The sequence below is a fragment of the Electrona antarctica genome (genome assembly GCF_951216825.1).
Source record: "Electrona antarctica genome assembly, chromosome: 6".
In the NCBI taxonomy this organism is placed as follows: Eukaryota; Metazoa; Chordata; class Actinopteri; order Myctophiformes; family Myctophidae; genus Electrona; species Electrona antarctica.
The window spans coordinates 32,294,146-32,318,898 of NC_136811.1; the positions used below are offsets into that span (position 1 = coordinate 32,294,146).

At 42.6% G+C, this 24,753-nt stretch overlaps 1 long non-coding RNA gene across 1 annotated transcript; it reads right to left on the minus strand.

The window, feature by feature from the left end:
- Window positions 1-10,074: 10,074 nt before the first annotated feature.
- Window positions 10,075-13,560, minus strand: LOC306925417. Its single transcript, XR_013790247.1, has 4 exons — window positions 13,480-13,560; window positions 13,119-13,197; window positions 12,510-12,829; window positions 10,075-12,354 (listed from the first exon to the last, which is right to left on the minus strand). It is a non-coding gene; the product is annotated as an uncharacterized lncRNA (long non-coding RNA).
- Between the last annotated feature and the right edge of the window lie 11,193 nt (window positions 13,561-24,753).

Genomic DNA, 24,753 nt, shown 5'->3' on the forward strand with positions numbered 1-24,753 from the left:
GATTGATGTCTGGGTTTGAGCTTATTTCCTCAGTTAAGTGTCCAACCAATGTACGTGAGGACTATTATAGTTTATATCTCCGAGGAGAGAAGTCTAATTCAGGCATGAAGAAGGTCCGGAGGGACCGAAACGTTGCATTAAAAAGAAAAATACTCTTGTAATGAGCAAATATACAGTGTGCGGGTGCATTCTATTCCTTTCATTGGTGTCCACTGGCCTACGCACCTGTGCAGACGCCTGACTTCTAGGTGTGCAAAGGTTTTTTCCTAATCTTGTCTAATATACATTATAATACAAGTGAGTCCTTGTACATGTGGATTTTTTTTTATTGTATTCATGGTGTGTTATATTAGCCTTGACAGAAGTTCTATGATGTCTCTCATTTCCATATTTCAGCATCGTTTTGGCCCATGGATGTCCAACCTCCATTGACTGATATAGAATTAAAGTTTAAAATTTTTAAAGTACAAAACATGTGGAATATATAAATTCAGATCTACTCCTTTGACATACTGGCAGCATGTACCATACATTTGGAAGTCTCAAACCACCGGACTGAGCGCCACATTTTTGTCTCCACCAGGCCAAAGGCATGGGGAGAGAGTATGTTTTGCACTCCGTCCGTGTGTGTGTGTGTGTGTCCTTCCTTCCTTCCGTCCGTCCGTGAACAGCTAATCTCCGGTACCGTTGGCCCGATCCATGCCAAACTTTGCACACACACTCCATGGATGCCAACGATGAACCTCTGCCCCAAATATTCCTCAACGGCCTGTTATAGTGCCACCATGAGGCCGATTTAGGCAAAACTAATTTCTGTAGATTACTCGTACACATTTTATCCATACATCACACAATTCGGTATACACTATCTCCATAGTCATGTGATCAACACCGATCTGCACAATTTCCCATCTTCCATCCTGATTGGCTAATATTGGCTTCCAAAGCTCACATGATTGGTCCGTTTCGAACAAAATGCCACAAATCACAAACTGTGCAATTTCCGTGAAATTATACACGCACATTTCCACTAGGCCGAGGACGACATGCCACTCATTCTTTTCCAAATCAGCCTCATGGTGGCGCTATAACAGGCCAATTCCTGTTTTTAGCTATAACTTCATCAATCTGTATACAACTTATGTATGCGCACTCCCTAGAGGCCATGGAAAAACATTGTCCCTGCATCCCTCCACATCTGCCGGTTATAGCGCCACCATGAGGCTGATTTCTGCTAAACACATTGCTTATGTTAGTCGCACAGATTTCATCCAAATCTCACGCAAATCGGTACACATGACCTCTAGTCATGTGATCAAGACGAGTCTGTTGGATTTATCAGATTCTACACTGATTGGCTAACATTGCCTTCTAAATTTTTCAGGAGTGGCCCGTTTCGTTCAAAATGCTGCACATGTCCTGCTCATCCACAATTCTATCCTCAGAGATTCTATGAGTGATCTGGCTCTGCATTTCCTCAACAAAATGAAGAAAATTGTTGCAAAAAACAAACAAACAAAAAAACATGTTTATATTACTCCTAAACATTTTGCCAAACATCACACACACTCCTATCCTCCTGGTGGAGACCTGTGCCCAGAAGGGCACTTTTTCTAGTTTGTTTTGTGCACGCTGCAAGTAGGCCATGGAAGTAACCCTGAAATGTTCTGTGAACTTCCATTTCCTTTTTAGAATTCTTTTATATTGGAAGTCTCAATGGAGGTGGGATTGGGCTGAAATCTTGCCCAAATATGGAGGTTATTGACCTATTACTGATAATAGAATTAATAGAATGTTCACATTACGTACAAGACCCACATAAAAACCATGCCATTATTAAGGTTAAAAATGGAAATGCCAAAGTTTATAGACCAGTGGTGGGCAACTTTGAAGATGGAGGTCCACTATAGTTCCACACTCACTCCAGAGGGCCACATTGCATACAGTATTACTGTCGTATAGTTCCACACTCACTCCAGAGGGCCACATTGCATACAGTATTACTGTCGTATAGTTCCACACTCACTCCAGAGGGCCACATTGCATACAGTATTACTGTCATATAGTTCCACACTCACTCCAGAGGGCCACATTGCATACAGTATTACTGTCGTACCCAGAGGGCCACATTGCATACAGTATTACTGTCGTATAGTTCCACACTCACTCCAGAGGGCCACATTGCATACAGTATTACTGTCATATAGTTCCACACTCACTCCAGAGGGCCACATTGCATACAGTATTACTGTCATATAGTTCCACACTCACTCCAGAGGGCCACATTGCATACAGTATTACTGTCGTACCCAGAGGGCCACATTGCATACAGTATTACTGTCGTATAGTTCCACACTCACTCCAGAGGGCCACATTGCATACAGTATTACTGTCGTATAGTTCCACACTCACTCCAGAGGGCCACATTGCATACAGTATTACTGTCGTAGCAAAAAATATCCGATCAAGCAACACGTTTTGAGCTTGTAGATCTGCTATTTTTGCTATTTGAATTGAAATCCTGAATTAGTTTTGCTATTTTTGAGTTGGAATCCTGAAAAGTAACTTTTTATTTCAAATGCCATTTTTGTTATGTTAACTTCATGAACTAAATACAAAAACATTGGATAAAAAAAGACAATAACATTTTAATACTACTCATTAAGCTACTAATTTAGACTAAGTACTTCAAGCGGGTCATGTTTGCATGTTCAATAATATCAGTATTCTGATATTAAGGCCGCCAGTTGCCCATGTATGTTGTGTAGAGTCTGTAGACCATGTGGCTCTGCAAGAGGTTAGTCGTCTATGACGGGGTCTGCAAAGGTCATTTGAGGCAGAATTGTAACATCATACATGTTTTATTTTTTCTCATAAATTACACCTCCAAGAGAGAACATGGATTATCTCTTTGTTAAAATCTGTGTTTTTGTTTTGGGATTAATTATGTTGACATGAAATGACAGCCAATGTATTATGTACAAGATGGCTATTTATTTGTAACAGTGCTACACTAGAGAGTTTAGTTAATCGAAATTTGAGCTGATATGACACGAACTGTTGCCCGATCTGGAAGGCATGTGTCGTGGGGGCAAGATATTCCAGTTACAGTACATTCACTCATTCACACGCCAATGACGGAGCACCCTGAAGAAATACAGCATTATATAAATTAACAATTTACCATTTTATGTTCTGCTGTTATTGTTTTCTTTGTTGTTTCGCACCTATAGCTTGTAGCATATCTATGGGCAAACGAAGGGAAAATTAGTTTAGCAATGGCCATCATTTAAATCCTAATCCCGGTCAACCAGTGCTACTCTATAATCTGGTGAGATTCTGCCTGTGGATGTTGGCCATGGGCATGTTTTGAGAGGGATGAGCACCAGGTGGGTGATTATTCCTTGGTGTGATGGCATGGGGGGTGTGCCAGATGAGTGGGGCCAGGGCATGGTGATGGAGAAAATTATGACTTGCCTTCAGCCTTTTTGTCTGGGCTCAACCTAACGCTAATAGTTGTGCCTGTCTGGCCCCCTTACTCCGCTCTTCTTCTGTAGCTACCTGATTTAGGAGAGTATGCTGATAGAAACCAAAATAGCCCAACCTCAAGGTTCTAGTGAGCAGATTGAAGCAGACCCTGGCCTGGACAACCTTTTCCCCTTTTCAACCACACAGTTCTTGAACATCTTGATTCCTATTTGTGACAGACAGCCCTTCACCACTCTGTGAGCGTTTGTCTCTTAAAGGAACACTTCACCACTTTTGAACCTTTTGAAAATCTTCATATTGGTCCTCACTAATGTTCATGATAAAATATCACACATTTTTGTCTCCACCAGGCCGAAGGCATGGGGAGAGAGTATGTTTTGCACTCCGTCCGTCCGTGTGTCCGTGTGTGTGTGTGTGTGTCCGTCCGTCCATCCGTCCTTCCGTCTGTGTACAGCTAATCTCCGGCACCGTTAACCCGGTCGATGCCACATTTTGCACACACACTCCCTGGATGCCAACGATGAACCTCTGCCCCAACATTTCCAGAACGGCCTGTTATAGCACCACCAGGAGGCCGCTTTGTGCAAAACAAGTTTTTGGACAGTACACCTACAGATTTGGTCCAAACATCACGCAAATTGGTACACAGTCTCTCTAGAGCCATTCAACGAAACGGGTGTTTCAGATTTCTCAGACTCCATCCTGATTGGCTAAGATTGGCTTCCAAAGTTCGCAGGAGTGCTCAGTTTCAAACAAAATGCTGCAAATCATGAACACATTGTGTGATATCCGTGAAATTGTGCACGCACATTCCCACTAGGCTGAGGAAGAAATGCCACATGAACATTTTCAACTCAGCCTCATGGTGGCGCTATAACTGGCCAAAAAGTGTTTTTACCTCTAACTGCACGGATCTGTGGATAACTTTGTATGCCAACTCCCTAGAAGCCAAGGAAAAACCTTTGCCTGGAATTTTTCACATCTGCTCTTTATAGCGCCACCAGGAGGCCGACATATGTTAAACACATTTTCTAATATTACTCCTTCAGATTTTATCCAAATTTCACGCAAATCGGTACACATGCTCTCCATAGTCATGTGATCAAGACGGGTTTGTTTGATTTCTCATAATCCACCCTCATTGGCTACAATTGGCTTCTAAACTTTTCAGGAGTAGCCCGCCTTGTACCTGTTTTGTACAAATCGCCACAACTACTAAACGCAGCGTCCGATTGTGGTGAAACTGTGCATGCATATTCCCACTAGGCTTTGGAAGAAATGCCCCTTGACAGTTTTCAAATCAGCCTCATGGTGGCGCTACTACAGGCCAAGCCGCGTCACACACACACACACACACACACACACACACACACACACACACACACACACACACACACACACACACACACACGTTTATATTGCTCCTAAACATTTTGCCAAGCATCACACACACACTCCTATCCTCCTGGTGGAGACCTGTGCCCAGAAGGGCACTTTTTCTAGTTTTCTACTCTGTCTGTACCTCATAGGAGGGCTGTGGGCAGTTCAGAAACCCGTCCACCAGTGACATCATCGTTAGGCAGATTTGTTTCAAACAAGATATTTTATTTTTTATTATTGTGAGAATGATGGCTTCCATTTTCGCATTGCAACTTTTCAGGAATAGAAAGCCTGCAGTTACTATTAGCTTGGATTCCCCATAGATGATGTCACTGGTGGACGGGTTTCTGAACTGCCCACAGCCCTCCTATGAGACACACTGTCACACAGACTGAGTAGAAAAAGTGAGGGGTCCCCAGGGGGTCCCCGGTTCTGGCGAGCCGCCCCGCGTCTGAAACGGTTGAGAAATGACAGAGTTACCGTGTGGGGGTCTAATGTACTGTACTGTACTGTACTGTCACACATATACAGTTAATGTGTGTGTGTGTGTGTGTGTGTGTGTGTGTGTGTGTGTGTGTGTATTAGGCTGCACAACAGTGACACTTGGTGATGAAAACCAACCAAACGCTATTTTCGTGCTCGGACACAGCCAGGGACACAGGGACCCAGAGACACACAAAGCTCCATATAGGAGTGGTTGCACCACTCAAATAATTGTGCTATTTTATCATGAACATTATTGAGAACCAAATTACCAATTATATGAAGATAGGTTCAAAAGTGGTGAAGTGGTCCTTTAAGTCTTTGTTCACTTCACAGACAGCTGGTAGGTGGAATTTGAAAGTTCATCAGTCCAAAATCTCCAAATAGACCTAGCTGGGCTATTCAGGCTTTTCACTCTATCTTCCATTATCCATTTCATTTGTTTGACTTTGTTTGTTAATTTTGCTACCATAATACAACACCCCCAGACGCCACACCATACTCTGCACTTATTCCAACACTGCAAACACTATGTGAAGTTTATTTTGGTTAAGTTATTAAGTTATAATTGTTGAATTATTGTGGTGCATTTGGCCGAACCTCGTCAAATCATACAGTAACATTGGATATGGAAAGTTACACTTGAATGGTAGAAAGACAGTGGTAAACCTTGTTTATGAGTTGGAGGACATGGACAACAATGGAGGACAACTGGCAAACAATGTACCAAGTTAATGGTTATGTTTTATATAACTACTGATCCACTGCTCTAAAATGTGATGTCATCACTCATCAGTCAAAATGGGTCGATTTGTGGATGAATCTTTTTTTTTTCTTCTTTTTTGCAATAACACTCACTCAGGATTTTACGGTGGGCCACATCGTCACACTCATGTCACTATGAGTCGGCCATAACCCAATGCAGCTACGGACAAATAATGTGTGATCAGGCCAAACAAATCAGTCAGCTCCATATATGGAAACAAAAGGGACATGCCCTGATGCCCATATATGGGCATATATACTGATGACATCAGGGATCTCCATATATGGGCCTAAAAGGACACAAACTGACAGATACAGAGATCTCCTATATGGAAATATCGGTCGGAAAATGACAGTTCTATCATGAGCTCCTCCTTGCCTTCACTTTAACTCTAGCTCAACCTGGAAATTATTGTGAAAGGAGTAATGTGTGTGTTTGCATAGTACAGGACATGCATGTGTTATGATGTGTATGTTGGAATGCATGTGGGAAGGGAAGGGTTCAGATCTTTTATAAATAATGAACATGGTGCCCCCCCTCTGGCCTCCCACATCTGTGCTGATTCTGTCTCTACCAGTGAGCTTTATACTTCACAACTCAAGCATCTCTCTCTCTCTCTCTCTCTGTGACCACACTTTGTCACGAAAAGGAACCAGTTGCCAACTGATTTGTGCTGTACATGCTCATCAAGAGTGCACACTTGGTGGATCTCTCTCACTGTACCTCTGCTCTGGAGCGTAACATTGTAATTTGTTTGCCAGGAAATACACCTGAAAAAGCAATTCCTTGTGGACAAGGATTTCACTGTCCACTGTCAAAGAGGGACAGTGGAGTTTTATGACTGAAAATCAAATCATCTGACTTTAAATTAAATGTACATCATGTATTTTTGTGCCGTTTTATTTGAATAGAAGTGACATTGTATATCATGATTATTTGGTCTTTGGCAATGGGGGTATATAAGGGCCGAACTGCCCGAACACCTTTGCCATGTTGTCAGTCTGCTGTCTGTCTACAGAGGTGATCAGGAGCTGTCACTGACTCCAAGGAACAGTTCACATCTTGTGCCTGTATTTAGGCCAGGTGCTGGATAACAAGGCATCAAGGCAAACATCACAGAGGAAGAAGAAACATCCGCACACTTGTTTCTATAGCTCACATGCCTTACTTTATTTGATTGTTTAGACTAGTCATTGGTTAGACCAGTCATTAGTCCTACAAACTATCTCAAACCCTCACCCTAACCTCCCACGGGGCAGCACACCTAAACCTAACCCTCTCCCAACCCTTAACGCACCCCTCACCAACCTTAATCCGGTCGTCTTAACGCACCCCTCACCAACCTTAGTCCGGTCGTCTTAACGCACCCCTCACCAACCTTAATCCACATGCTATGTCTAACCAATGCTATGTCTAACCAAAGTTTGGGTCTTCATCAGGCAAATGTCTCCAAGGAAGCACTGTGATGCAGTTTCTGTTATATTGAAATGAGGTAGACCTCATTTCAGTATACATGCTTTTGATTTTCCAATAGGTTAGTTAGACTAATAGTTAGACTAATAGTCTATTCTGAGGCTTTCTAGGAACAAAGGCTGAACACCAGTTCATAGATCTCTGCACTGGTTAGATTGGATAAAATTGATTTTAATATATTGATGCTCGTCTTTTAATCATAAAATGGTTTAAGGCCCAAATTAACTACAGACTTGCATTTATATAACTCTCAAAAAGTCTGTTCCCAGATTTTTTTAAAACCCAAAAGAAAACATGGGAGGCATTTAGTTATAGTCTCCTGAATCTTTCTCCAACTCCACTTTTAAATTCAGGCTAAAGAAATCTTTTTTCTCCAGTATCATTTATTTTTGAGTGGTGTAAACCACTCCTACAACTGGCTTTTGTGTGCAGAAAAAAATGAGCATGGTTGCTATGTTCAAAATAATTTCTGACGTAATTAAATCACCCGGGTGAACTGGATGACCGTAGCAACCATGGTCATTTTCTCTGCACAGAAAAAGCCAGTTGTGAAATCACATCCGGGTGTGATTTCATTACGTCAGATCAGAGCTGATCAGGCTACATAATACCTTACCTTATTTCATTACGTCAGACATTACGTCAGACCACAGCTGATCATGCTATATAAAACCTTACACCACTCAGTTCACACGGGTGTGATTTTTATTTAATACAATCAACACTTTGTCAAAATAGGCCTGCTGCCCAAATACTTGTTGATGCAAAATGGTGAATTTGGAAGTTGTAAACAAGTTTGTATTGTGTTATAGCCATAGTGAAACTCACTGAAATGCGTTCATAGAAATAAGGATGTGGGACTCCACTCCAATATGTACATAGTGTTCACGTGAACACTGGAACAAGTGTCTTGCAAACAAATTAACCCAGCAAGCCAAATTACGTCATAACGTAATGACGTCCTCCAGTGACTCCGGTGACGTTCAGGACAAGGCCAGATCACAGCCCATATGGGGATGATATTTACGTCATTTCCAGGACGTCTTCACCAGATTAAATAATATAGCTTATTCTGGGCCAGATCTGACTAGTTATGATGACTTAAGTTGATCTGGCCTCGATCACTCTCTCCGATTCTTCCAGGGACGTCCGTCTTAGTGGGTAAAATGTATGTTGGTTGAAATCAGGTGATATTCTGGGCCAGATCTGACTAGTCTTGGTTTGACTTGATCTGGCCCCAATCGAGACGTCACTGATTCGTCCAGGTCCTGACAGTGCTTGCTGGGAAGGGTTAGGAAACCCTGGCGTCTGGGACCTCAGGGTAGGAGCATTTGCAATTATGCTCAGTCCTGACAACTACATGTTTATTGCTGATTGTGTGAAAATGAGTGAAACAATAGTTGCACTTTGACATTGAATTTTCCTACGCTTTTATTTTATTGTGCTTTTCTTACATTAATGCCTTTTCATGTGTTGTGTAATTGTAAAGCACTTTGAAATTCCTTGTAATGTGCTAATCAACTTGTTTTGCCTTGTCTACACAAGACATTATAGGTCACCGTTACTTGTAATACAGTCATCACCCATCAGTATATAGTTACGAAAAAGAAAAGGAAACTAGTAACATGAATGTATGTAACATGAATTCAGAGGCAATGTTCATTAATGAGCGTCCATGCAGCTCCTTGTACAGAACACTGTGATAGTGGGAATGGGAAGAGAGAGATTATAATGACGGAGGAGCAGAGAGGAACAGAGAGTGCTCATACAATGAGGTTACTGGTCTAATGCTATAACCTTCCTTAGCGGCAGGGTTCTAACTAAGTTGGCAATGTTGGTCTGGCAGTCGGTCAGTCTGTCCGTGATAGTTTGGTTCCAAATTACATACAGGTATATCAAAGCCTGCTGTCTGGATTGCCATGGAACTTGTAGTATCACTATAAAATACATTAGGCCTATATACAAAAACATGTGTTAATTTCTCTCTCAGTTGGAATGGAGACACATCTGAAATGGTAACCAGAGAATTGGCCATTTGAGATGCATGATCTGAGTAGGAAAGAGAGAACACATCTTGTGATGTCAAAGTGCAATGTCAAATATAAAATACAAAAATGAAAATCAGTAGAAAAATCAAAAAATTAATTAAAAGTAATAATCACTCACCCTCACACATTATGACAATCAGTCACCAGAATACGGGTGTTTTCAATTAATCTGATGAAAGGAGATGTAGTTCGCACACCGGCCTTGAGCTCCACATTTTTATTTCATGGAGAAGAGGATACAACGTTTCGACCCCCTTCGGGTCAGGATATGTTCAATTAATCTAACATGGTTAAATGGTGTTTGAAAATACACTGGGAAGCTTGTATATGGACTTCTGTTAATATCTCCTTTCATATATTTGACCAATGGCTGTAGCCATAACATTTAAGAACAGACACAATATGTATTTTGTAACACGTTTTATTTCATCCATACTTACAACACGTGTACAAAATGTCATTATGTGCTAATTTCTTCCCTGTCACAGACAATGTGTCTAATTTAAAAAAAAAATGCCCAATAAGAAAGTCCATTAACAAGTTAAACAAAATCGATCTATACATACAGCTGTATGGTCACAAAAAAGATATATACCAAAGGTTTTCCCACACACATCAATCATTTGGGTTTCTCTCCAGTGTGAATTCTCTGGTGGCTTTTAAGGTGTGCCATTTGAGAGAAGTGTTGTCCACAATCATCACATGCATATGGTTTCTCTCCAGTGTGAATTCTCTGGTGTGTTTTAAGGGTGTCCATTCGAGAGAAGCGTTTACCACAATGATCACATCCATAAGGTTTCTCTCCAGTGTGAATTCTCTGGTGGCTTTTAAGGTTGTTCATTTGAGAGAAACGTTGTCCACACTGATCACATCCATATGGTTTCTCTCCAGTGTGAATTCTCTGGTGTGTTTTAAGGCTTACCATGTGGGAGAAGTGTTGTCCACACTGATTACACCCATAGGGTTTCTCACCAGTATGAATTCTCTGGTGTGATTTAAGGTGTCCCATTGTAGAGAAGTGTTGTCCACACTGATCACACCCATAGGGTTTCTCTCCAGTGTGACTCCTCTGGTGTGATTTAAGGTGTCCCATTGTAGGAAAGTGTTGTCCACACTGATCACATCCATAGGGTTTCTCTCCAGTGTGAATTCTCTGGTGTTTTTTCAGGGTGGACTTTTCAGAGAAGTGTTGTCCACACTGATCACATCCATAGGGTTTCTCTCCAGTGTGAATTCTCTGGTGGCTTTTAAGGCTGGGCATTTGAGAGAAGTGTTGTCCACACAGATCACAACCATATGGTTTCTCACCAGTATGAATTCTATGGTGTGTTTTAAGGTTTCCCATTGTAGAGAAGTGTTGTCCACACTGATCACATCCATAGGGTTTCTCTCCGGTGTGAATTCTCTGGTGTTTTTTCAGGGTGGCTTTCTCAGAGAAGTGTTGTCCACACTGATCACATCCATAGGGTTTCTCACCAGTATGAATTCTCTGGTGGCTTTTAAGGCTGGACATGTGAGAGAAGTGTTGTCCACACTGATCACATCCATAGGGTTTCTCTCCAGTGTGAATCCTCTGGTGTATTTTAAGGCTGGACAATGCAGGGAAGTGTTGTCCACACTGATCACATCCATAGGGTTTCTCTCCAGTGTGAATTCTCTGGTGTGTTTTAAGGTGTGCCATTTGAGAGAAGTGTTGTCCACACTGATCACATCCATAGGGGTTCTCTCCAGTGTGAATCCTCTGGTGTGTTTTAAGGCTTACCATGTGGGAGAAGTGTTGTCCACACTGATTACACCCATAGGGTTTCTCACCAGTATGAATTCTCTGGTGTGATTTAAGGTGTCCCATTGTAGAGAAGTGTTGTCCACACTGATCACACCCATAGGGTTTCTCTCCAGTGTGACTCCTCTGGTGTGATTTAAGGTGTCCCATTGTAGGAAAGTGTTGTCCACACTGATCACATCCATAGGGTTTCTCTCCAGTGTGAATTCTCTGGTGTTTTTTCAGGGTGGACTTTTCAGAGAAGTGTTGTCCACACTGATCACATCCATAGGGTTTCTCTCCAGTGTGAATTCTCTGGTGGCTTTTAAGGCTGGGCATTTGAGAGAAGTGTTGTCCACACAGATCACAACCATATGGTTTCTCACCAGTATGAATTCTATGGTGTGTTTTAAGGTTTCCCATTGTAGAGAAGTGTTGTCCACACTGATCACATCCATAGGGTTTCTCTCCGGTGTGAATTCTCTGGTGTTTTTTCAGGGTGGCTTTCTCAGAGAAGTGTTGTCCACACTGATCACATCCATAGGGTTTCTCACCAGTATGAATTCTCTGGTGGCTTTTAAGGCTGGACATGTGAGAGAAGTGTTGTCCACACTGATCACATCCATAGGGTTTCTCTCCAGTGTGAATCCTCTGGTGTATTTTAAGGCTGGACAATGCAGGGAAGTGTTGTCCACACTGATCACATCCATAGGGTTTCTCTCCAGTGTGAATTCTCTGGTGTGTTTTAAGGTGTGCCATTTGAGAGAAGTGTTGTCCACACTGATCACATCCATAGGGGTTCTCTCCAGTGTGAATCCTCTGGTGTATTTTAAGTCTGGACATAGTAGGGAAGCGTTTTCCACACTGATCACAGCCGTGGTGTTTTTGCTTAGCCAAGCTTATTTGTTCATTCACCTCTGGTAGAACAGGGAAGCCAGACTGATGATGCAACACTGCATTGGAAATAAAGAGAAAGGAAATGTTTAGAGGCATTCCTATTTCGATTACACAATAGTTTTATATTTTAGAAAAGACACAAAACAGTTAGTCAATGCTAAAATAGATGAAAACAAACAAATGACTAGATTTCTTACAGTAAGTAACTTACAGAGGTCTTGGTGATCATTGGGTCCTCCCTGTTGAGCAGAATCGTTTGAGGTGGCATTGAAAGAGTCCATCTTCACTTCAAGCCTGGAGTCCACAGTCAGATGTGATCAGAAGGTATTGATATCCTGGAGGAGTTGTGGAGAACTGACAACTACAAACTCTTCTTATACTAGAGAGCCTGAGGTGGAACCACTAACTGCTTGGTGTTGATTGGCCAAAGAGGGGAACAATAGAATCATCAGCCACCAATCACAACCTAAAAAACTGCTGCATGTGCTCCACCCCTATCTATCCGACTGGTGGGTGGGTCGAGAAGCCGCCCTGAAATCACAGTAAAAACAGTTAGTGAAACCTCATGACTACAGCGTGCATGCGTGAATGTGTGCGATTGACTCTATACTATACTTTATTTTAAATACATGTTTGGAAAATAGCTGATCTACAACCTTGTACTGAACATCTGCTGTATTGAAATAGCCAATGTGTAGGGTTAAATTGGTTAAACTGTGATTCTTCCTCCAATGCCAAGGAATACTTAAGTCAGGCAAAACATTGAGCTTGTAGATTGGCTAACATATAGCCAATCTAGGACCAGAGTTCAAAAGAATACCTGTGTGACTGAACCACTCCAGTCCAGCTAGCTGCAGTGGACGTGCTAGCTGGCTGGCTGGCTGGGTCGAGAAGCCGCCCTGAAATCACAGTAAAAACAGTTAGTGAAACCTCATGACTACAGCGTGCGTGCGTGAATGTGTGCGATTGACTCTATACTTTAAATATATGTTTGGAAGATCTACAACCTTGTACTGAACATCTGCTGTATTGAAATAGCCAATGTGTAGGGTTAAATTGGTTAAACTGTGATTCTTCCTCCAATGACAAGGAATACTTCCAAGCATAGAAGTCAGGCAAAACATTGAGCTTGTAGATTGGCTAACATATAGCCAATCTAGGACCAGAGTTCAAAAGAATACCTGTGTGACTGAACCACTCCAGTCCAGCTAGCTGCAGTGGACGCGTCAGCTGGCTGGCTGGGTGGGTTGGGCTGGCTGGGTGGGTGGGTGGGTGGTTCAGTCGAGAAGCCGCCCTGAAATCACAGTAAAAACAGTTAGTGAAACCTCATGACTACAGCGTGCGTGAATGTGTGCGATTGACTCTATACTATACTTAAATTTATGTTTGGAAAATAGCTGATCTACAACCTTGTACTGAACATCTGCTGTATTGAAATGTGTAGGGTTAAATTGGTTAAACTGTGATTCTTCCTCCAATGACAAGGAATACTTCCAAGTCAACAACTTATCAGACATCTGATAAAAACAGACATATCTTTCAATGCATGAATCACAAGCAGGTACATAAATGTAGCCAATAAGCAGTAACATTATATTTGGGGCCGGTGTGCTACACACACACACACACACACACACACACACACACACACACACCTGCAAAATGTGGACCCTTTTTTCCCCTGACACCGACCAGTCTATAATGCAAGATCACCAATGTTTATGTCCAATGTCCTGGGCTATGCTTAGAAACCACCACGATATTAAACCACAATATATTTGCAAGTTAAACTGGTTATAATAACTGTGAGAACAACATTTGGTCTGTGACTGTGGGGAAATACAATAGGCTACACGTGTGCACAATTAATAAACAATGTCGTAATATGTCCAGAGTTCTTAAGTTAACATATTTGGATTTTAACAGAAAGACAACGCCATAAATCACACAAAGTGAGTGACAGACTCAACACTTGTCAGTCAATTGGCATAGTAGCACATAGCATGCTTTGATTGATATTGATTGATTGAAATATGTATTAACAGTTTGCAGAATTACAGTACAATTCAAGCACAAACTCAATACAAAGGCTGTTAACTGTGAGTGGACGATCCAATTAAGCATTACACTTGTTTACAAGAGGGTCCACCATGTTCAATTCATCAAAAATTGCAAGGCAGCGATGCATGCATGCAAACAACATGTTTCTCCAGCTGAGATTTAAGGTGGCCTTACACTAGCCGATAATCGGGCATTTTTGACGCTCGGGGGGTGCCCTACTCAATCGGGCACCCCCCGTGCACGATCGGGATCGGCCCGATCAACATCAAGAATGTTTGATATTTGCTCGCCCCGCTCCGATTATCCTGTAGTGTGTGGTGCTGTCAGATTTCAAATGCCCGATTATCGGCTAGTGTAAGGCCACCTTAAAGGTGGCCTTACACTAGCCGATAATCGGGCATTTTTGACGCTCGGGGGGTGCCCGACTCAATCGGGCACCCCCCGCGCGCGATCGGGATCGGCCCGATCAACATCAAGAATGTTTGATATTTGCTCGGCCCCGCTCCGATTATCCTGTAGTGTGTGGTGCTGTCAGATTTCAAATGCCCGATTATCGGCTAGTGTAAGGCCACCTTTAGTGTCTCCATCTCTCTCTAGGAAGAGGTTGGCCTCACTGAGGCGCAACAAACACTCTGACATGAAGCTTCAGCTGACACAAATCAACAACACGCTGTTTGTCCAAAACACACTAACTCCTCTCCCACCGACGTCATGTGTTCATTTATCTTCAACCATACAGACTCCATTTGACACAAATCAATGTACACCACTGCTAGCTTGTTCCAAAACACACTCTCTCCACGTTTCTACTTCGCCACACTTGTCCTAATGCTAATGCAATTGACAGCTCAGCTCGCAAAACCACGGACACAGCGCTGTCCTGCTGGCCGTGACGAGTGTGTGTGTCGGGGACAGAGGCCGGGTACTCGCGTTGGCTCCCCTCGGCCGTTCAATTTGAGGAGGTGTTGGCCATGGACAGTATAGATATACACTACAGTATGAGCACGTTCATCAAAAACACAACTAAACTATGAATAGGGCTTAAACATTTAATCATCCAAAGTCGGATTGTATTTTCACACGTAACGCGTCCATTAAAAGGTCAATCCGCTGCATCGGTCATGCGGGAAGTTGGGAACTGTATAGCCGCAATTTGCAACTCTAGATTTTTTTATAATGGATGAATCTAGAGTTGCAATACCCTCCATTGACTCCCCACTCATCATTTTGCGTTTGCGATCTGCTTGTCTTAAACGACGTTAAACTCACCAACATTGCAGCTGTAGTCCAAGCTTGAATTATTCTCTTTCAATCTGCAAAGCTTGTTTTTCATAAAAATCCCCCGTAGACATGTTATGAGCTACTTTCTGTCAAGAAGAAGAAATGTTGGAGTTTGGAAGCGCTCGTTTGTATTAAGGGGTCACGCTGCTGCCTCCTGCATTATGTGCAAATGCGAATCAGATGCATGCAGGGACGTTCAGTGACTTACGACGAGCGCTTCCAAACTCACTTGCACAGAATTTCTTGACAGAAAGTAGCTCATAACATGTCTACGGGGGATTTTTATGAAAAACAAGCTTTGCAGATTGAAAGAATAATTCAAGCTTGGACTACAGCTGCAATGTTGGTGAGTTTAACGTCGTTTAAGACAAGCAGATCGCAAACGCAAAATGATGAGTGGGGAATCAATCGAGGGTATTGCAACTCTAGATTCATCCCATTATAAAAAAATCTAGAGTTGCAAATTGCGGCTAGGAACTGTAATGTATGCGACTGTCCAAGGCTGCAGTCAAGATGAAACGTAGTTTCATGAAAGTTGTGAAACCAAATGAGTTGTTTCACAGCCCTCTTTCTAATTTAAACACCAAATACACAACGTGTTCAACATGCATTGGTATCAAAAACAACCAGCCACTGACGCGAAAATAAAACCGTCACACGTGTGTCTGCTTTGATGTGCTGTACAGCAGCAAACACTCCGTTTTTCACTACTCCAAACAAAACATAATGTAAACACTTGCTAAATTGAACCTTAATCAAATGCTCGGCTAATATTATTCTTACCTTAACCGTGGAAAAACGGTGAAGTGATGCAGGTGCGGTGAAGAAGTTTGTGAGCAGGTGAAATGGCGTCTGACGTCAGGTCTTCTTGAAGGGGCTAAAGTTATTGAAGGGGCGTGTCCAGGTTTCCAAGCCATAATGCTGTATATTTTACTGAATTCTGACCATTTTGTGTGGGTACAGAACAACATTGGTTGGAATTAAGTAAATAAATCCATTTGAGAAATACATGCACACGTTCTTGTATTGTTAACAAGAGATGATTCTCGAAAAAAGTGACATATTCTTGTACACAAAAAACTTAAATGTGTCTTGTTAATCACTAGAATTTCGCGGGCCTTCGGCCCGCTCATCCTAGCGCCATGCGATACGCAAATGGAAGAAGGCAATGGCAACCCATGATGTTTTCATTTATGCATTTGCTTGGAAAGCGCGAAGTTGCCAAGCTGGCTGAGTGACCTTGTTTGGTTTTGTGTATTTGTCTATGAAAGCGAGCATGGAAAGGCGCAGGAACAGTATACTGTACTGTGCTGTACTGTAAGTCTTTGTACTGTACTGTACTGTACTGTACTGTACTGTACTGTACTGTACTGTACTGTACTGTACTGTACTGTACTGTACTGTACTGTACTGTACTGTACTGTACTCATGTGTACTGTACTGTTCTCTGTGCTGTTGTTAGTGTTGTGTTCTTATTTTTTATTATTATGATTATTATTATTACATGGATTAATATTCTGATGTACTGTACTGTACTCTGTGCTGTTGATATTATAGTTGTTATTAGTGTTGTGTTCTTATTTTGTATTATTATTATTATTATTACATGGATTAATATTCTGATGTGAGCTTTCTTTCTGTACTGTACTGTAGTCATGTGTACTGTACTGTTCTCTGTACTGTTGATATTATTGTTGTTATTAGTGTAGTGTTCTTATTTTGTATTATTATTATTAGCGTTGTGTGCCATTTGAGCTACATCGCGAGGCGAGACAAAATCCCCCCCCGCGCACGCACGCACGCACACACACACACTACGTAGCTGTTTTGTGTTGCAGCGCGTTGTTGCAGCGCGCGCGTGTGCGTGTAGTGTTGGTGTTGTTGTTCTTATCCATATATGCGCCTCGGTTCGTCCCGCGTGTACCACGCCAGGTGTCGACGCGGTCGTGTTAGCATTATTTTAACTGTGTATGTATGTAATCGCAGCGCTCTCCATTCAAGTTAGAATCAGTGTGTGCGGTGTGTTGTTCTTCTTCTTCTCCTTTTGGTATGTGTGTGTGGGTCACGTGGTGGGCTTTGAGCAAATGGGAGAGGGAAGAGGGAGTAGTGTTGCCAGGTCCGCGTATTGTAAGCGAGTGGTAGTGTGTGTAAGTAGCGTGTTGAATGGCATTTTTTCTGTGCTTGTTTTCATAGACGTTGTGACAAATGCACATTATGTTATTATTATCTGCTTTTTCAATGTGTGTGATTTGTATACGTGTGATATGAGTACATGCGAAACCCTGTGATATGAGCACTTCCAATTCATGTGGGAGGTAGTGGGCCTGATTAGCATGATTGATTGCAGCCACAGGCCACTTTACAAATAGAGGGTGTGGTGCAGGAGACTGGGAGACCTGTGTACTAGTGTGAACGGGTGTGGAAGGAGGAGATCTCAGAGGCGCCAGGGTCTGTGGTTAGTGTCTAAATTCCATGAACCAACTACTGGTAACCTGCAGCCTAAACATACAAACTGTCGAGCTCAGCCAAGCACGGAGTAAGCGGCCGTGTTGGGACGCTGGGGAGACTGCGTCATCGCCGCTGGATCCATGAATGAACTGTCGGTCAACAAGGAGCATCGCGGGTGAGATAAATCCGTCTTCTGTTGGATTACCGGTGGATTATAGTTGGGGTACCCCTAATTTGCGCTTCATGTGGATCTGAGGAACTATACTGTGGGAGCGTGCTGAGAGGAGGACGGTCGCGGGACTGTTCTTGATTTAAAGCGCCTGCTTCTCGTGACGAACTTGTTTTGTTTGTTGTTTTCAACTGACGTCAGGACTGTGTTGGGTTGAAAGGGGATTGGGGAATTGAGTGTTGATTTGTTTGTTTGTTTATTATTTTGGTATAGGGTCAGAAGCAAGTGTATTGTATTGCCCGATTGATTTATGTAGTTATTAAATATGTGAGTTTCATTAAGCTAAGAACCTGCCGATCCCGTTTTTATTCCTTAGTTAATGATTCTCCTTTCTAAACAAAAGGCCGATTGTTACAACGTGGCAACAAATTAGGCGGGGGTGTCGGTGCTTGTGGCGTGTTTGTGTTTATTATTGATATTGATATTGTTTGTGAGTCTGGACGGGAGCCGGCTTTAGTGGCAGTGCAATGACAATTTGTACGCGGGTGGTGTTGAGTGTGGGCGTGCTGCGCGACATGAGGAGATAGCCGTGGATCGACGCGGAGGGTAAGTCTGTGACGTGTTAGTGTGTTTAGTGGGTTGTTGCAGTGTGTGTTGCAGTGTGTCAGTGACGTAGTAGCTGGTGCCTTTTTTTCCTGGGTTGCGTACACCTTTTCAATTGTATAATAGATAACAGATTTAATCATGTTACATTTACTGTACCTAATAACCATTTGCCCGTAAATTTTAATGCATTTTGACCATTGTGTGTGCACAGAACAATATTGGTTGGAATTAAGTTAATAAATCCATTGGATAAATAAATGCACACTTTCTTGTATTTTTAACAAGAGATGATAATCGAAATACTTGACATATTCTTGTAAACGAACATACTTAAAGGTATATTCAGTGATTTGACTTAATTCAAATATCACTTATTTTTTCTTTTTTTCTGGATAATCCTCCCTACTATAGAGTGTGCTGACCATATAAGGAGTTCCTCCCTGTCCCCAGTGAGCCCCTGGGGTCAAAAAACCCTAGTTTCAGTTTTGGTGGCGGGTGGCAAAACCTTCATCCAATCAGGATGAGTGGGGCCTTCCTCCAATCATGATCGAGTGGGGGCGGGCCTTGGTGCACGTGCTGTTGGCCTGTTGCACTTCCCCCCACTGTAGAGCGTGCATTTGCACATTTTGTTACCGGGGCGGACTGGGTGGTTTTCCAAATCACCCAAATCACTGAATGCTCCTTTAAATGTGGCTTGTTATTCATAACTGATTGAATCATGTTACATATACTGTTTGTTTGTCCGATGGACTTTTATCAGTGTATAACCTCATGCTCTGATGCTCCCTGAAGCAGCTGTGTCCCAAACAATGAATCGAGAGCCGACAAAAACATCCTACTATAAGGTGGTGTACAGACGAGGACGATTTCGGTGTTTCTCGGGCAAGTAATTAGCCGATCTGCCCTTTTTGTCACACGGAGACGGCGTTTTGGGGGACTTTAACGGCTAATTTTGAAACTACCTTCCAGAGTGGGAAAGTTTGGAGACGCGACTTTCTCGTCTCCGTGTGTATAGCAAATGCCGCCTAATTTGCTGAAACGGTGATGTCATAGTCCCCTCGCCCCCTCCAAACTAACCAGTGTTAATGGTTTATTTCACCATAACCACTTACATATAAGTATCACAGCTATTTTATATTTGCACATAATGTCTATAAATCTCTTCTCCAAAAATAGCCGATCTGCAGCCCGCACGCACGCAAACAGTTGCTGAGATTGAGCAGGCATGCACGAGAGAGGAGTTGTGTGTGAGGAGCTGATCACAGATAGAGGGAAAGTGTTATATTTGGCTATATATTATTGACCGCGTCTGTGTCAGTCTCACAGTCACAGAGAGAGAGAGAGAGGGAGAGAGAGAGAGAGAGAGATGCTGCGTGTTAAAAAATAGGCAATGATTAGCGCTGTGCTGCCAGCAGGTGGAAGGAATCAATCTAAACAAGCAATTATCTGACATTCAGAGGTGTTGCGCACCAGCGAATATATATATTTCAATCTCCAAAGTCAAACTCATAAATTCACAATGTACCATGCCGCTCCTCGTTGTGAGCTGTGTATGATGATCTGAGCGAGAGAAGGGGTGCGCACGCTCTCTCTCTCTCTCTCTCTCTCTCTCTCTCACTTACTTTGTGCTTGCTGCTGTTTTCAGAAGAATTAATCCAAGGTTTGTCATATATTATGGTTTAGTAGGCATACACTTTAGCTGGTCAGTCAGTGTGTGCAGACTCAGAGAGAGAAGCAGCACTGCTCTGCTCATTAAATTGATATGACCTAGATATGTCATATGCGCATCTGATCAAGATAATTAGTTATTTGGCAACACCTGTGTGAAATACCAACGCTTTCATATAGCCTACTTTTAGAATAAGCTTTTTCTTTTTTTTTGGTGGCCATCTACAGGCTGTAGATGTGTATTGCATCTTTATCTTGAAAACGGAGCAGTTTACCGGTCTTGTGTGTACAGCAAACATAATTAACATAACCGCAATGTAGACGCAGTAAAGTTTTATATCGTTCCCAAACTTAGGCAGGGAACAGCCCGCGACGTCCTCGTGTACCCAGCCTCTTAATGCGCCACGTCTCTGTGTGTCTGCGTGCGTGTGTGTACGGTTGTAATGTACGTAACTCGACAACCGTTTGCCCCACCGACTTCACATTCGACACACGGTCCACACCCCCAGGGAATGCAGTGCCCGGTATCAAGTCGGGCGGACCCACGGTTCTCCAGAACCACCACAAAAGGCTCTGGTCAGGCTCTGCCAGTGGGAATCCCCTCAGTGGGAATGCCAGCCTCTGCTTCAGTCAATTGAGGCTCAGCCAATTGAGGCTGCTCTGGGAATCCCCTCAGTGGGAATCCACTGAGAGTGGGAATCCACTCTTCAGACACAGGCAGACAGGCAGATACAACAGAGATGTGGGACACAGCCAGTTAAAACGGGTGCTATGACAAGTTGACAACGGGTATTATTAGGTTCCAAAGTTGCATCGTTCTCAAGTAGGCCGGTGGCCGACACGCACGTACAGGTCTAATTTTCATAAATGATGTAGGTTTTTCACTGTGAATAAAACTATCAGCCTGTATGAATCCACTACTGGCTATGAATGATTTGATGCAAAAATATTTGCAGGCGCATTTTTGAGGGGCGCTAGCCCCTCCTATATACAGGTTTAATGTTTGTTTTTAGTTCAATGTTTGTTTTCAATTGACAATGAAGGGAACATTTACGTCATCTTGCCCCTAACGTAAACATTAAATGCCATTAACAATAAAGATAATTTAATGTTTGTGTTGGCACCGTTAGTTTTACATAACCATCACCTAATCAACATGAGTTAGACTTTAATATATTAGCGCCCCTCACTTCACACGGGTGTGATTTTTGTATATTCTTTATTTGGCAAAACGTAAGGGCCCTATTTTCGTCACTGCCTTACCCTTATCCCTAAACTTCTTTTCCTTTTTTTCACTATTTTGAAAAACATTTTTGAATAGCTCAAATAGCCGATCTACCAGCTTACAACGTGTCGATGTAGATCGGTATAGTTGAAAAATGTAAAATGTTTTTCAAAATGGTATAAAAAAAAGGCAAAGAGGTTTAGGGATAAGGGGTATATGCAGTGATGAAAATAGAGCCATCTTGTGGCATTATAGTATTACTCTGTAAAATGTGCACAAGAGTCATCTATTGAAGAGTCTCAGCGTTGTCTCACTGCTGTAGGGGCAGTGTGGGTAAGGACATTGCCCTTGCATACAGTAGCTAATAACATGAGCATGTGCATGTGCGCGTGTGTGTGTGTGTGTGTGAGAGAGAGAGAGATAGAGAGATAGAGATACATACTAATACACTCCAGCTTTATTCCTGCAACAGCTGAACCACCGAGGGTCCTTGCCCTTTGTTGGAGGAGCCTGTTGCCATGGCGATGGCTCCATAGTTACTGTTGCTGAGACGGTGGCATGCATTCTGTCTCACAGGTTGGTGTCAGAGAGGCCAACGGCTCACTACTTACTGATGACTGCATTCATGATAAACCCTATACCACTGGTTCTCAATGTCTGGTCCAGGGACTGTCAGGGGTCCAAATGGTATGTAACTTTGCGAATGTACAAATGGAACCTTTTTATGTTTTGGGTCCCCAAACTACGCAGTAACTGTGAGAGTGTATAATTTGTACACTGTCAGAGTTACAGACCTGTATGGGTCCATTTGGACCCCTGGTGGTCCATGGGCCAGACGTTGAGAACCAGTGCCCTACACTAGGCCATCATGAGCAACACACTGGAATGCATTTTATGGCAGACTATGTAATGTTTGTGTTCTGATTCTGACCAAAAAAAACGTCATGGGAGAGATCTAAGCCAGGTGTCAAAGACATGTGTGAGAGAGACTGCAATGTGAGTGTTTCTTTGTGTGGCCATGCACGTGTAATCGTGTATCCATTGTTTACTGATTATTGTGTTGACACACTTAGAAAGAATGAGTGTTTGGGTGTGTGAGTCTGTGTGCGCGCGCTCACGTGTGCGTACTGTCAGCTCTGTTGGGGACAATATACATGTGAATCAGAATTGCTGTATCTGTGTTTGTGTCGCGTATCCCACACGTCTGTGTGTGTGCATGCGTGCGTGCGTGCGTGCGTGCGTGCGTGCGTGCGTGTTTCTCATTAAAAATGGAGCAGACTAAAGTAGGCCAGCGGTTCATGCTGCCAAGAGGCTCATGAGGTGAAGAATCCACTCAAAACAAATCCATTTGGTTCCATTGGTGTATACACTCTTGAATTTGGAGTTAAATTAACACTATCCATTACTACTACTACTACTGTAAGAGAAACCGTTTAACAAGGACCTGTGTGTACGTTGTGTGATGAGAGGAGGAACAGTGGTTACTAATGTCTAATGTGGTGTTCAATGCATGCATAGAACCTTGGGTTACTTTTAGGTCAGTGATTCCCAATCTGCGGCCTAGGGCCCACAATGGTGGGATTTTACATGTGGGCCCCCAAATAATTGGCAAAACGATTTTGATAATATAACATTAATATATGAAAAATAATAATAATGTGAAAATTAATGACATGGGTTTTGAAACAAACAAACAACAAGAGAACTTAATATCCTCGGTGGATTGATCATTAAAATAAACATGCTCTGAAAATGCACATGGTTCACCCACCTGACCACTTGTGAACACTTTCAAGATTTTCAAGTGGGCCCTGATCCAGAAAAGGGTTGAACCGCTGCTTTAGAATATATACACTGGAGCCTAATTGATGCTCTTCAGTATGACTGTGTCACTTGCCAATAAGAACAATGGAGTGGTATGGATGGAGTATTTATATATATATATATATTTATTCATGCACTTAATGCCTTAAGTTAGATTTTTTTCATATTTGTCTGTGTGTGTTTGTGTGGGTTGTATGCATGGGTGTGTCCATGCCCACACGTGTGCAGTGTGTTTGTGCATTTTCAAAAAGGAACCTTGTTGTACTGTTTGTCATGTTAAATTGGGTTGAATGTATAAATTGCTTGTCAACAATACATGTTCTGATGGCACATTGAAAAACAACAACTCATAAATAACTGATCACAAGGCACATCTATGATTGATACTATTTCAGAGATGAACAAATATTAACACATGAAACATGCAGCTATATTTACCTGAAATTGTGGCAGTATTATAAGACACTGGCTGGATGGACAAATATTAGCTTGCGCAAAGTTTTCCTGCATTATTGACAGCAAATATTCCAAAATACAGAAAAAGTGGTCTAAAAATGTGTGAATAAATTGAGGATTGAGTTTGTTGGGTACTTTGACTGGAATGTGGGTGTATGTGTGTACGTGTGTGCGTGTGTGCGTGCGTGCGTGCGTGCGTGCGTGCGTGCGTGCGTGCGTGCGTGCGTGCGTGCGTGCGTGCGTGTGCTTAGCCGCACGGTGGTGTGAGACAGAGTGGGTGGATGTGGACAGTGGTGAGGGAAAATATCTGTTTGTATCTCTTTTAATATTTTGTGAAGGCTCCTACCAGCTAAAGCAACCATGCCATGCTTGTATCCAAATGTATACTGTACTGTACTCGTATGATGAAAATATGTCTGCATTTACCGTAGAATAGATGCATCACACGTGTGTATGGAGCAGCAAGGCTGACCATAGTCATGCACGTGGGGGGAAGGGCCTATGAATGGATGGCAGACAAGGCAACGTTGGGGATTTCAGGAAGGCAGTAAGGGGGGTATTATTCGGGTAGGGAGTAGGAGCCTAGGAGTTAGGCGTGTGTGTGTGTGTGTGTGTGTGTGTGTGTGTGTGTGTGTGTGTGTGTGTGTGTGTGTGTGTGTGTGTGTGTGTGTGTGTGTGTGTGTGTGTGTGTGTGTGTGTGTGTGTGTGTGTGTGTGT